Source organism: Cupressus sempervirens, chromosome 10 (assembly GCF_028749045.1).
Source record: "Cupressus sempervirens isolate cs-2001-9-10 chromosome 10, ASM2874904v1, whole genome shotgun sequence".
Taxonomy (NCBI): Eukaryota; Viridiplantae; Streptophyta; class Pinopsida; order Cupressales; family Cupressaceae; genus Cupressus; species Cupressus sempervirens.
Genome location: NC_143127.1, coordinates 157,233,269 through 157,244,590, shown reverse-complemented (window position 1 = coordinate 157,244,590; position 11,322 = coordinate 157,233,269). Strand labels below are relative to the sequence as shown.

The 11,322-nt window shown below is 41.1% G+C and overlaps 1 pseudogene across 1 annotated transcript; it reads left to right on the top strand.

The window, feature by feature from the left end:
- The first annotated feature begins 247 nt into the window (after positions 1-247).
- On the top strand, positions 248-4,467 carry LOC149533057 (uncharacterized; annotated as a pseudogene). Its single transcript, XR_016357898.1, has one exon. The product of XR_016357898.1 is annotated as an uncharacterized LOC149533057 (transcript).
- Positions 4,468-11,322: the final 6,855 nt, after the last annotated feature.

The window sequence follows — 11,322 nt, the reverse complement described above, 5'->3', positions numbered from 1 at the left end:
CTTTTTAAACATTTTTTATCCTTACCAAAATTAATTAGTAAAAAATGTAAATTAGAAAATCTTAGAAAATATTTAAAATTTTATTGAACTTTTAAAATTCGATGAGGAACTAAAATCTAAATAGAAATATCCAAACAATAATTTTATGTAATGTTTTTCAATATAAAAAACAATGAAATAAAATTTATTTAAAGACATTGCAAGAAAAATCCATAAGACCATGGGAACTAAAATTTTAAACTGATTTACATGAGGAATTGATAGGACGGTGGATGCCCCCTCCACCCTTAGGGTTGATAGGTTTAATTGGAGCGCCCGTGTCTCGAAACAAACATTTCGATCATTCGATTAGGGCTTCCCATTTTCTAAAACTTTGATCTCGGTTTTCATGGGGTTCAAGCATTGATTCAGGATTGCCGTTCTTCTCTTTCTTTGAATCAACAGTAGTTGGATTTTGAGAAACTCAAAAAATCCAGCAGGGATTGTCATTTGCGGGACTGGGAAAGATGGATTCGTTGGATGCAGATATAGCCAGGATTCAGGAGGAAAGACGGAAAAAGGAACAGGAAATGGCGGCACTCTCTGCGGTCACTTTTGACAAGGATTTATACGGGGGAAATAACAGGTTTGAGGGTTATGAACGTTCTATTCCAGTAAATAACGAGGAGGAAGAAGAAGGGGACGCGGCAGAAAGAGAAATTGCGAGAAAATTAGCTTCTTACACGGCCCCCAGGTCTTTGCTTAAGGAATTACCACCTGGTGGGGAGGATGACGATATAGGATTTAAGAAACCGCAGAGAATTGTTGACAGAGAGGATGATTACAGAAAACGGAGGCTTAATAGAATTATTTCCCCCGACAGAAATGATGCCTTTGCCATGGGGGATAAAACCCCAGATGCCGCAGTTCGAACCTATGCGGATGTTATGCGGGAAGAGGCCCTGAAAAGGGAGACGGAGGAAACTAAGAGGTTGATTGCTAAGAAACATCAGGAGGAAAAGGAGAAGGGAAAGGAGGATGGGGTGGTTCAGCAGGATGCGGCACAAGCGAAGAGGAGAAACAGATGGGATCAGGCTCAGGAGCAGGAGAATGCCGCTAAAAGGGCCAAAGTTTCTGCTCCATCTGACTGGGATGCCCCTGATGCAACTCCTGGGATTAGTAGATGGGATGCTACACCTACCCCGGGGAGGGCCAATATCGATGCTACTCCTGCAATCAGTAGGCGTAATCGCTGGGACGAGACACCCACGCCGGGGAGGCTAGTCGATGCTGATGCAACACCTGTTGGAGGGGTCACACCGGGGGCAACTCCTGCAGGTATGACTTGGGATGCAACCCCTAAACTTTCTGGATTGGCGACTCCAACACCCAAGAAGCAAAGGTCCAGGTGGGATGAGACCCCGGCCACCATGGGCAGCGCCACACCAATGGCTGGCGCGACACCATCCGCGTTTACTCCAGGGGTTACTCCCATGGGGGGGATTGATCTGCCTACACCTACGCCCACTGCAATCAACCTGCGAAGTGCCTTTACTCCAGAGCAGTATAATTTGCTCAGGTGGGAGAAGGATATTGAAGAGAGGAATAGGCCTCTGAATGACGAGGAGCTGGATGCCATGTTTCCACAGGAGGGATATAAGATTTTGGAGCCTCCTGCTTCTTATGTGCCTATTAGAACGCCTGCAAGGAAACTCCTTGCGACGCCCACTCCGCTAATGGGGACACCACTGTACAGCATTCCGGAAGAGAATCGGGGTCAGCAGTTTGATGTTCCAAAAGAGGTACCCGGTGGGTTGCCCTTCATGAAACCAGAAGATTATCAGTACTTCGGAGTGTTGTTGAATGAGGATGATGAGGAGGAGCTTTCGCCTGACGAACAGAAAGAGCGAAAGATAATGAAGTTGTTGCTTAAGGTGAAGAATGGTACTCCACCTCAGAGAAAGACAGCTCTAAGGCAGCTTACTGACAAGGCGAGGGAGTTTGGTGCTGGGCCTCTTTTCAATCAGATTCTGCCTTTGTTGATGTCCCCAACACTTGAAGATCAAGAGAGGCATCTCTTGGTAAAGGTGATCGATCGAGTTCTTTACAAATTAGATGAATTAGTTAGACCCTTTGTGCATAAAATTCTTGTGGTTATTGAACCCCTTCTTATAGACGAGGATTACTATGCCCGTGTGGAAGGGAGAGAAATTATCTCCAATTTGAGTAAAGCTGCTGGACTGGCTACCATGATTGCTGCAATGAGACCTGATATTGATAATATTGATGAATATGTTAGAAACACAACTGCAAGAGCATTTAGTGTTGTTGCTTCTGCTTTGGGAATTCCAGCACTTCTGCCTTTTTTGAAGGCGGTGTGTCAAAGTAAGAAGTCGTGGCAAGCTCGACACACTGGAATAAAGATTGTCCAACAAATAGCTATTCTCATGGGCTGTGCTGTTCTTCCACATTTGAGATCTCTAGTTGAAATCATAGAGCACGGCCTAAATGATGAAAATCAGAAAGTGAGAACTATTACTGCACTCTCTCTTGCTGCACTTGCAGAGGCTTCAGCACCTTATGGTATTGAGAGTTTTGATTCTGTTCTTAAACCTCTGTGGAAGGGTATCCGATCGCATAGAGGTAAAGTTCTTGCGGCCTTTTTGAAGGCAATTGGTTTTATTATACCTTTAATGGATGCTATGTATGCATGCTACTATACAAAGGAAGTCATGGGCATCTTGATCCGTGAGTTTCAGTCTCCAGATGAAGAAATGAAGAAGATTGTTCTGAAAGTTGTTAAACAGTGTGTTAGCACAGAGGGTGTTGAAGCAGATTACATCAGATCAGAAATACTTCCCGAGTTTTTCCGAAATTTCTGGGTTCGGAGAATGGCTTTGGATCGCAGGAACTACAGACAGTTGGTAGATACAACTGTAGAGATAGCCAACAAAGTAGGAGTTGCAGACATTGTTGGAAGGACCGTTGAAGACCTGAAGGATGAAAGTGAACCATACCGTCGCATGGTAATGGAGACAATTGAGAAGGTTGTTGCCAACTTGGGGGCTTCTGATATTGATGCTCGCCTAGAGGAATTGCTTATCGACGGTATACTTTATGCTTTCCAAGAACAGACCAGCGATGACGCAAATGTGATGCTCAATGGATTTGGCGCTGTAGTGAATGCCCTAGGTCAGAGGGTTAAACCATATTTGCCTCAAATTTGTGGTACCATTAAGTGGAGATTGAATAACAAGAGTGCAAAGGTCCGTCAGCAAGCTGCAGATCTTATATCCCGAATTGCTGTTGTTATGAAGCAGTGTCAAGAAGAGCAGCTCATGGGACATTTGGGTGTTGTGCTTTATGAATACTTGGGAGAAGAATATCCAGAAGTTTTGGGATCCATCTTGGGGGCATTGAAAGCTATAGTAAATGTCATTGGCATGACTAAGATGACTCCTCCAATTAAAGATTTGCTACCGCGCTTGACTCCAATCCTGAAAAATAGACATGAAAAGGTCCAGGAGAATTGTATAGATCTTGTGGGCAGAATTGCTGACAGGGGAGCTGAATTTGTACCCGCTCGAGAATGGATGAGAATTTGCTTTGAACTTCTTGAGATGTTGAAAGCACATAAGAAAGGAATTCGAAGGGCAACAGTGAATACATTTGGATACATTGCAAAGGCAATTGGGCCACAGGATGTGCTTGCTACTTTGTTGAATAATTTAAAGGTTCAGGAACGTCAGAACCGTGTCTGTACAACAGTAGCTATTGCTATAGTGGCAGAGACTTGTTCTCCATTTACTGTTCTGCCAGCTCTGATGAATGAATATCGGGTGCCAGAGTTGAATGTTCAAAATGGTGTTCTCAAGTCACTTTCATTTCTTTTTGAATATATAGGGGAGATGGGCAAGGACTACATATATGCAGTGACACCGTTGCTTGAAGATGCACTGATGGACCGAGATCTTGTGCACAGGCAAACAGCAGCCTCCGCAGTGAAACATATGGCTTTAGGTGTTGCAGGGCTTGGCTGCGAGGATGCTTTGCTACACTTATTAAATTACGTATGGCCGAACATATTTGAGACATCACCTCATGTCATAAATGCTGTCATGGAAGCCATTGAAGGGATGCGTGTTGCGCTAGGAGCTCCTGTGGTTCTCAACTACTGTCTCCAAGGGTTATTTCACCCAGCAAGAAAAGTTCGTGAGGTCTACTGGAAGATTTATAACTCACTTTACATTGGAGCTCAAGATGGTCTGGTAGCTGCTTATCCCAGTTTTGAAGATGACTCTAACAATGTGTACAGCCGACCAGAGCTGATGATGGTTGTTTAGATTAGAAGGGGAATGCATCTGCTGTGAGAGTGTTAACCCTTGCTCTCATGCATACCATCTAATGGCTATATTGCTATATCACATTTTATTCATTAGTTGCTTAATTAATCTTTTATGCTTGTATAAATATGCTGCCTTTGACAAACTTGCGCATAACTTTTTTTTGGTTCTTTTTTTTCTGTTGCTCCCTAATGCTCTGATTAGCAAGATATCTTCGTTTATTACATTCAGTATTGTGCATACTTCTAATTCTGATATTTATCTATATAAGTTAGCTGTAAATCATCACTTCGGGTATTTTCTGGTTGCAGGTTTTATGATGCTAATATTATCACGAGTTATGGCAGTTTCTCTAAATCAATGATTGTTGGAAGTCTTTTTGAATATTTTCACAGGTGATTAATTGCTTGTGTCCTTGCTTTGGTTAAGTTTTTTGTCATATCAAATTCCTTATTGACATTAATTGGAAGTACTGCTAATTGAACATTGAAATCAGTCTACCGATTTAGATTAATAGGGCATAGGCTATTATCATGGAGTTGACTATTTTCCTACATATGGTATATATAGATTATACCAGTGTAGGTTGAATCTTTTGTATTCTTCATTATATGTAAGAGATTCATCATTGTGCTGTGGGTGTTTTTTGTCCTCTGAATATTCTGAACATTCCTGAACTATTTTCTTTTGTAAATAAGGCTGTGCTAGTTTATTGATGATTGTCTTTTAGATTTACTCTTATATCCAATCTTGTATTTAGCATTTATTGTCATATAGAAGAGGGGCCTTTGTTTAAAGATAGTGGAAAATGTTCTTTAGAACTATATTGTTGTTGTTGAACATTGGAATGTTAGTTTTGGCTGTTTTGTGCAGAAAATACCAATCAAATATTTAAAGCATTCCAGAACATTTCACAGATAACTTCTATTAGTTCTTGGGCTCAATGAGTAGCTGAATAAGTTTGAATTTAAAGGTATGCAATGCAATTTATGATTATAGGCTCTATAAATGTGATATGAGTGCTGCTCACTATATAGTGAAATGACATTAATTTTAGTATGGAGCTTTGATTGCGGAAGGAATATATTGACACCATCTACTGCCCCCTTAAATGGATCCCTTGTTGTGCGCTTGGCTGCTTTCAGGAGGTACACCATTTTAGGTACACCATTTTAGTACTTCATTTTAGACTTTTTCTATTGCCCAAGCATTTGAAAATGGTTAGTAGTCACAAAACATTGGACATTTAGTTTGTTTCTCATGAGCCTTTTGGAGGTGAGTTTATAATCCACTTTTAGAATATGCAAGAAACTTTAACATGCCGAAAGAGCTTTAGAAGAAACTAGGCAGCATTTGGTTGGGAGATTGTCATGATTGACCTTGTGATACATTTGGAATAGGAGAACAGGCTAGATAGGCTTGGATTTTCTTGGAGTATATGAGTAAATTTTTTTTATTAGCTGATAAACTATTCTGGTAGGGAGCTTCACCACCAGAATCCATGTGTCTCATGCCTGAGAAAAAAAACTGATGCATGAAAACTTGCTGAAAAAAAACTTGGACACCTTGTGCCTGGAAAACTGCATGTTAGGATAAGCTAAGAGTTTGGATGCCCTTATTTGCTAGCAGAATTGGCTACTTCCACAGATAATTTGACAGCTGTTTATTAGCTTTCGCCATCTTATTTGATGTTTGGATATTTTCGCTGGCATCAAGAATCTAAGTTGCTGAAATGTAAAGGTGGAATATCAAATTCTCATTTTGGGTCCAAAATGGGAATACGAAATCCAATTCCCAATTTCTGGTGTGGTGCATCCAAACTGCAGATTATAAATTTTAGGCATTAGCTACTTCCAATTCTATTTTAATTCCAACAAACAAATGGGCCCTAAAAGGCAATTCCACGTACGAAACATGCTGGAATTGGATTCTGAAATGAATCTCCTGTGGGCACAAATCTGGGATTTATGTTTTTAAATGTCGACATGTTTAGTGATTCTAGTTTGATCCTTCAGATATTTTTAAGACCTAGACTGCTGATTAGCAAACTCTGAACTTACCTATGATTAGCAAACTCTGAACATACCTATGATTAGCGAACTCTGAACTTACCTATCATGAGATTCTGGCTTGATGCTTTGATACAAAAACCTGAATTTAAGTTAGAATGATATGCTTCAAAATTTGAAATTTGCAATCTTCATGTTTAGCATATGTATTGGTATATGACATTCTAAACATTATTCTATTTTCTGGCTACACACACACATTTGTATGCATGTACCTGACCCCCTGAAAGAAATTCTGCTGTGTTAGATCAAATTTCTATCAGATTTAGAGTAATGGATATCTTTTGCATTTCAGAATTGAATTATTAATCTCTGATTCAATATGTGCAGGTTAAAATCAGAACATGAGGATTTCAAACTTATGCCAATATATAGGAACAATTGAATATAGTATTAACAAATACTGAATATTATTAGTCTGATATGTTTCTGATTATTCTTAATCTGTTCTAGGTAACATTAATGAATTTCAATATTTCTTAGACAGATCGATTCTTGATTATATATATTATTTCCAATGGATATTTCCTTGAATAGACATGTCCCCACAAGTTGGGACATGTCTCCGATAATGCAATGGTTCATTGTAAGGATGAAATCCAATCTTAATTGGTATTAGTTAAGACATTATCCTTAACTAAAATAATATATACATTTGTGAGTGGTGATCATGGTATATTAATCAGATTTAATCTGATTGAATATTATCTGCAATCAGTGAAACATTTGTAGATAATTTGCATGATCAGATATTCCAATATACTTGGTTCACAACTATGATCTGTTATATCCTGATGAACAGTTTTCCAATCTATATATATGTATGCATAAATATCATTCATGTATCTGACCTTAGCTATCATACTTTAACACTCCCGCTTAGCTAGGTAAGATTAATACCTAACCAAGTATATATCACAGTAGACTCATCTATTGTGAAAAGAGCTATCACCTAACTCATGATATCTGAGGATATGGTATGCTCAAGAATATCAAGTCACATGATATTCTTCTTATATAAATCCATGTTGTGATATGTGCACTGACATCACGTCTCATGATGTCTACTACAACAAATCATAGCATATCCATGGATATTACGTTGCATAACATCCACCATGAATATCTCATCTAGAACATAATGATCTGCAACTGATATCAAGTCTCATGATATCTACCAAAATGTCTAAGAGATACTATCATGACATTTCTACAGTTATCAAGTCACATGATATTCATCATTATAGAAATAATCATTGTAAAGTTGTCACCTTACAATGTTAGATACAAGTGTATATTATCTAAAAGACCGTCACGTTTCAGTAATGTACACAAGGGGCCCCATAAAGTCATAGAGTCACACATATGATAAAAGAGTTTACATGTGTGAAGAACCTCCTTATAGCAATATCGTGAGAATGCTCGAAATAACAGAATACAAAGTGATAGCAGAACTCAGAATGAATCTACTGATCGCAGGCCACTTCGAGGGGGTAACCTCCTTTGAGCAAGCTCAATACAATAAATTCGTCCGTGCCCATCAAGGGCCTCAACCTATTCTTATATACTGGGTACGATCTAGAAAAGTAATACTACCTATGCATGTGGGATAATAAAATATACTCACGGGACGACTTACAAAGCATATGCGTCCAACAACACTACTCTAACAAAATAAACAGAAGGAACACACAGGTTCCTAACATCCCCTCTCCCTTAGAAAAAAGCTTTGTCCTCAAAGCTTAAGGTGTGGAAATTGTTGTTGAATCTGAAGAAGGGGTTCCCAGGTAGCATCCTCTGGTTGCATGCCATGCCACTGAATCAAGACCTCAGAGATGGAGCGAGAGCGAAGCTGGCGAGTGCGCTGGTCAATGATTGCCACCGGCTCCAGGATAATGGATCCTTCCGTATCCATTTCAGGGAGAGTAGTTTGTGCTCTGACAGTGGTACCCAGAACTTTCTTTAGACAAGAAACATGAAAGACTGGATGAATGCGGGAAGAAGGAGGAAGTTCCAGTTTATAAGCAACTGAACCAATCTTCTGCAGAACCTTATAAGGCCCATAAAATTTTGGGGCCAGCTTATGACGCCCTTTCAGCTTTAGGGAGGATTGTTTGTATGGCTGTAGACGAAGAAAAACCATATCCCCAACTTGAAATGAGCGCTCAGAACGGTGTTGATCTGCTTGCTGTTTCATCCGATTACGGGCCATGTGAAGATTATCCTGTAAGGTACGAAGAATCTGATCCCTGCTGCGGAGAACTATGTCAACTGCCTGGACTGGTGAGCTGTTGGGAGTGTAGGGAAGGAGCACTGGAGGTGCCTGACCATAGACTGCTTCATATGGAGTCATTTTAGAGGCAGTGTGGTAAGAGGTATTGTACCACCATTCAGCTAAAGGGAGCCACTTGGCCCACTGATGTTGCTGTTCGGAAGTGAAGCAACGAAGATAAGTTTCCAAGCATTTATTGACAATTTCAGTTTGACCATCAGTTTGTGGGTGATAGCCCGAACTCATCTTCAGTTTGGTGCCAGTTTTCTGAAACAGTTCAGTCCAAAAATGACTGGTAAAAGTTGCATCACGATCAGAGACAATGGAAGAAGGGAGTCCATGAAGACGAAATATCTGGTCCATGAAGATTTGTGCAACAGAGGAGGCAGTATAGGGGTGGCTGAGGGCACAAAAATGACTATATTTCGAGAGACGATCAACCACAACCAAGATCACTGTCTTGCCATCGGATTTAGGAAGCCCTTCAATGAAATCCATAGAAATATCAGTCCAAATCCGTGTAGGGATGGGCAATGGTTCGAGCAAGCCAGGAAGGAGGGTCGTTTCACCCTTGTGGCGTTGGCAAGTATCACATTCAGCCACCATCTGTTGAATCGTCTGTTTCATCCCTTTCCAAAAGAAGTTTCTCCTTGCTCGCTCATAAGTTTTGAGGAAGCCTGAGTGCCCTGCTGAAGGAGAAGCATGGAGTTCATAAAAAATAGCCTGATGTAGAGCTGGGTTCTGAGGAAGCACTAGCCGACCCTTGTATCGAAGAGAAGCACCATCCCAAGAGTAATGTGGTATAGCAGAAGGATTATTGGCTAGTTGGTGAATGATTTGAGATAAAGAAGAGTCACTGTCATAGCCCTGCTGAACAGACGCTAACCAATTGGGAATGGGCATAGAAATAGCGGAAAGGGAAGCTTGATTATCAAATGTGCGAGAAAGAGCATCTGCCACAATATTCTCCTTACCCTTCTTGTAGGTGATCTCATAATCATACCCCATGAGTTTGCTGACCCATTTCTGTTGTGTAGGAGAGGATACCCGTTGTTCCAGGAAGTATTTCAGACTTTGGTGATCGGTTCTGATGCAAAAATGACTCCCTAAGAGGTATGGCCGCCACTTCTGTACAGCATGCAAAATAGCCATCATTTCTTTTTCATAAGTAGAGAGGGCTAGATTCTTACCAGAGAGGGCTTTGCTAGTGAACGCAATAGGATGGTCATCTTGCAGGAGAACAGCACCCAATCCATTGCCGCAAGCATCACTCTCAATAGTGAAGGGTTTGGAAAAATCTGGCATCGCGAGAACAGGTGTACTGCACATAGCCTGTTTCAGTTGTTCAAATGCAGTCTCAGCAACAGGGGTCCAGGAGAAGGCATCCTTTTTTAACAGAGCTGTCAATGGTGCTGCAATTTTCCCGTAATCTTTGACAAACTTGCGGTAGTAGCCAGTCAACCCCAAAAAACCCCGAAGGCTCTTGAGAGTTTTAGGATGCGGCCAAGTTTTCATGGCATCTATTTTTGTAGGATCCACCCGCACTCCATGGTGTGCAACAATATGCCTGAGATACTCCACTTCCTCCTGGCCAAACACACATTTAGATAGTTTTGCACAGAGTTGATGATCAGAGAGAAGTTGCAAGACAAGCTCCAGATGATGGAGATGCTCAGCCCAAGTTTTGCTATATATGAGGATATCATCAAAGAAGACCAGAATGAATTTCCGGAGGTATGGTCGAAATATGTTATTCATCACTGCCTGAAATGTTGAAGGAGCATTCGTGAGGCCAAAGGGCATGACTAAAAATTCATAGTGACCATCATGTGTGCGGAAGGCAGTTTTAGGTATATCCTCCTCATTAACCCGAATTTGATGATACCCAGAACGAAGATCTAACTTGGAGAAAAAATGAGCCCCATGAAGTTCATCAAGAAGTTCATCAACAACTGGAATGGGAAACTTGTCCTTTATAGTGAGATGATTAAGTGCTCGGAAATCAATGCAGAGTCGCCATGACCCATCTTTTTTGCGAACAAGCAGAACTGGAGAAGAAAAGGAACTGGTACTAGGGCGAATAATACCTTGCTTCAGTAAGTCACGGACAAGTATCTCGATTTCGGTCTTCTGATGAAATGGGTAGCGGTAGGGCCTGATGTTGGGCGGAACACTGCCAGGAAGGAGCTGAATACGGTGGTCCTCTGGACGAGAAGGAGGTAATCCCACAGGTTCAGCAAATATACCAGAATACTTGTCCAAAATGTGTTGGAGATCGGCAGGAGTGCTAGAGACTGCTGATGGCTGCATCTGAATGGAATGGAGCTGAGCGATGACACCATGTGAATTCTTCTTAAGAAGTTTTTCCATACGGTGTGAACTGATGATGCTGAGAGACCCTGGTTGTAAGCCTTTCAAAGTGTGTTGGTGCCCCTCGGCTGAAAACTGCATCCAAAGTTCAGCAAAATCCCAGAGAATGGGGCCAAGAGTGCGTAACCATTGGGCACCCAAAACCACATCACAGCCACCTAAGGATAAGGCAAACATGTCAGAGCGCATGTTATAATCTCCAATAGAGAGACGCACATTGCGACATTTCCCTTTACAAGGTAAAGTGCCCCCATTGGCAATCATGACTTCAAAGCTAGAGCAGGGATGG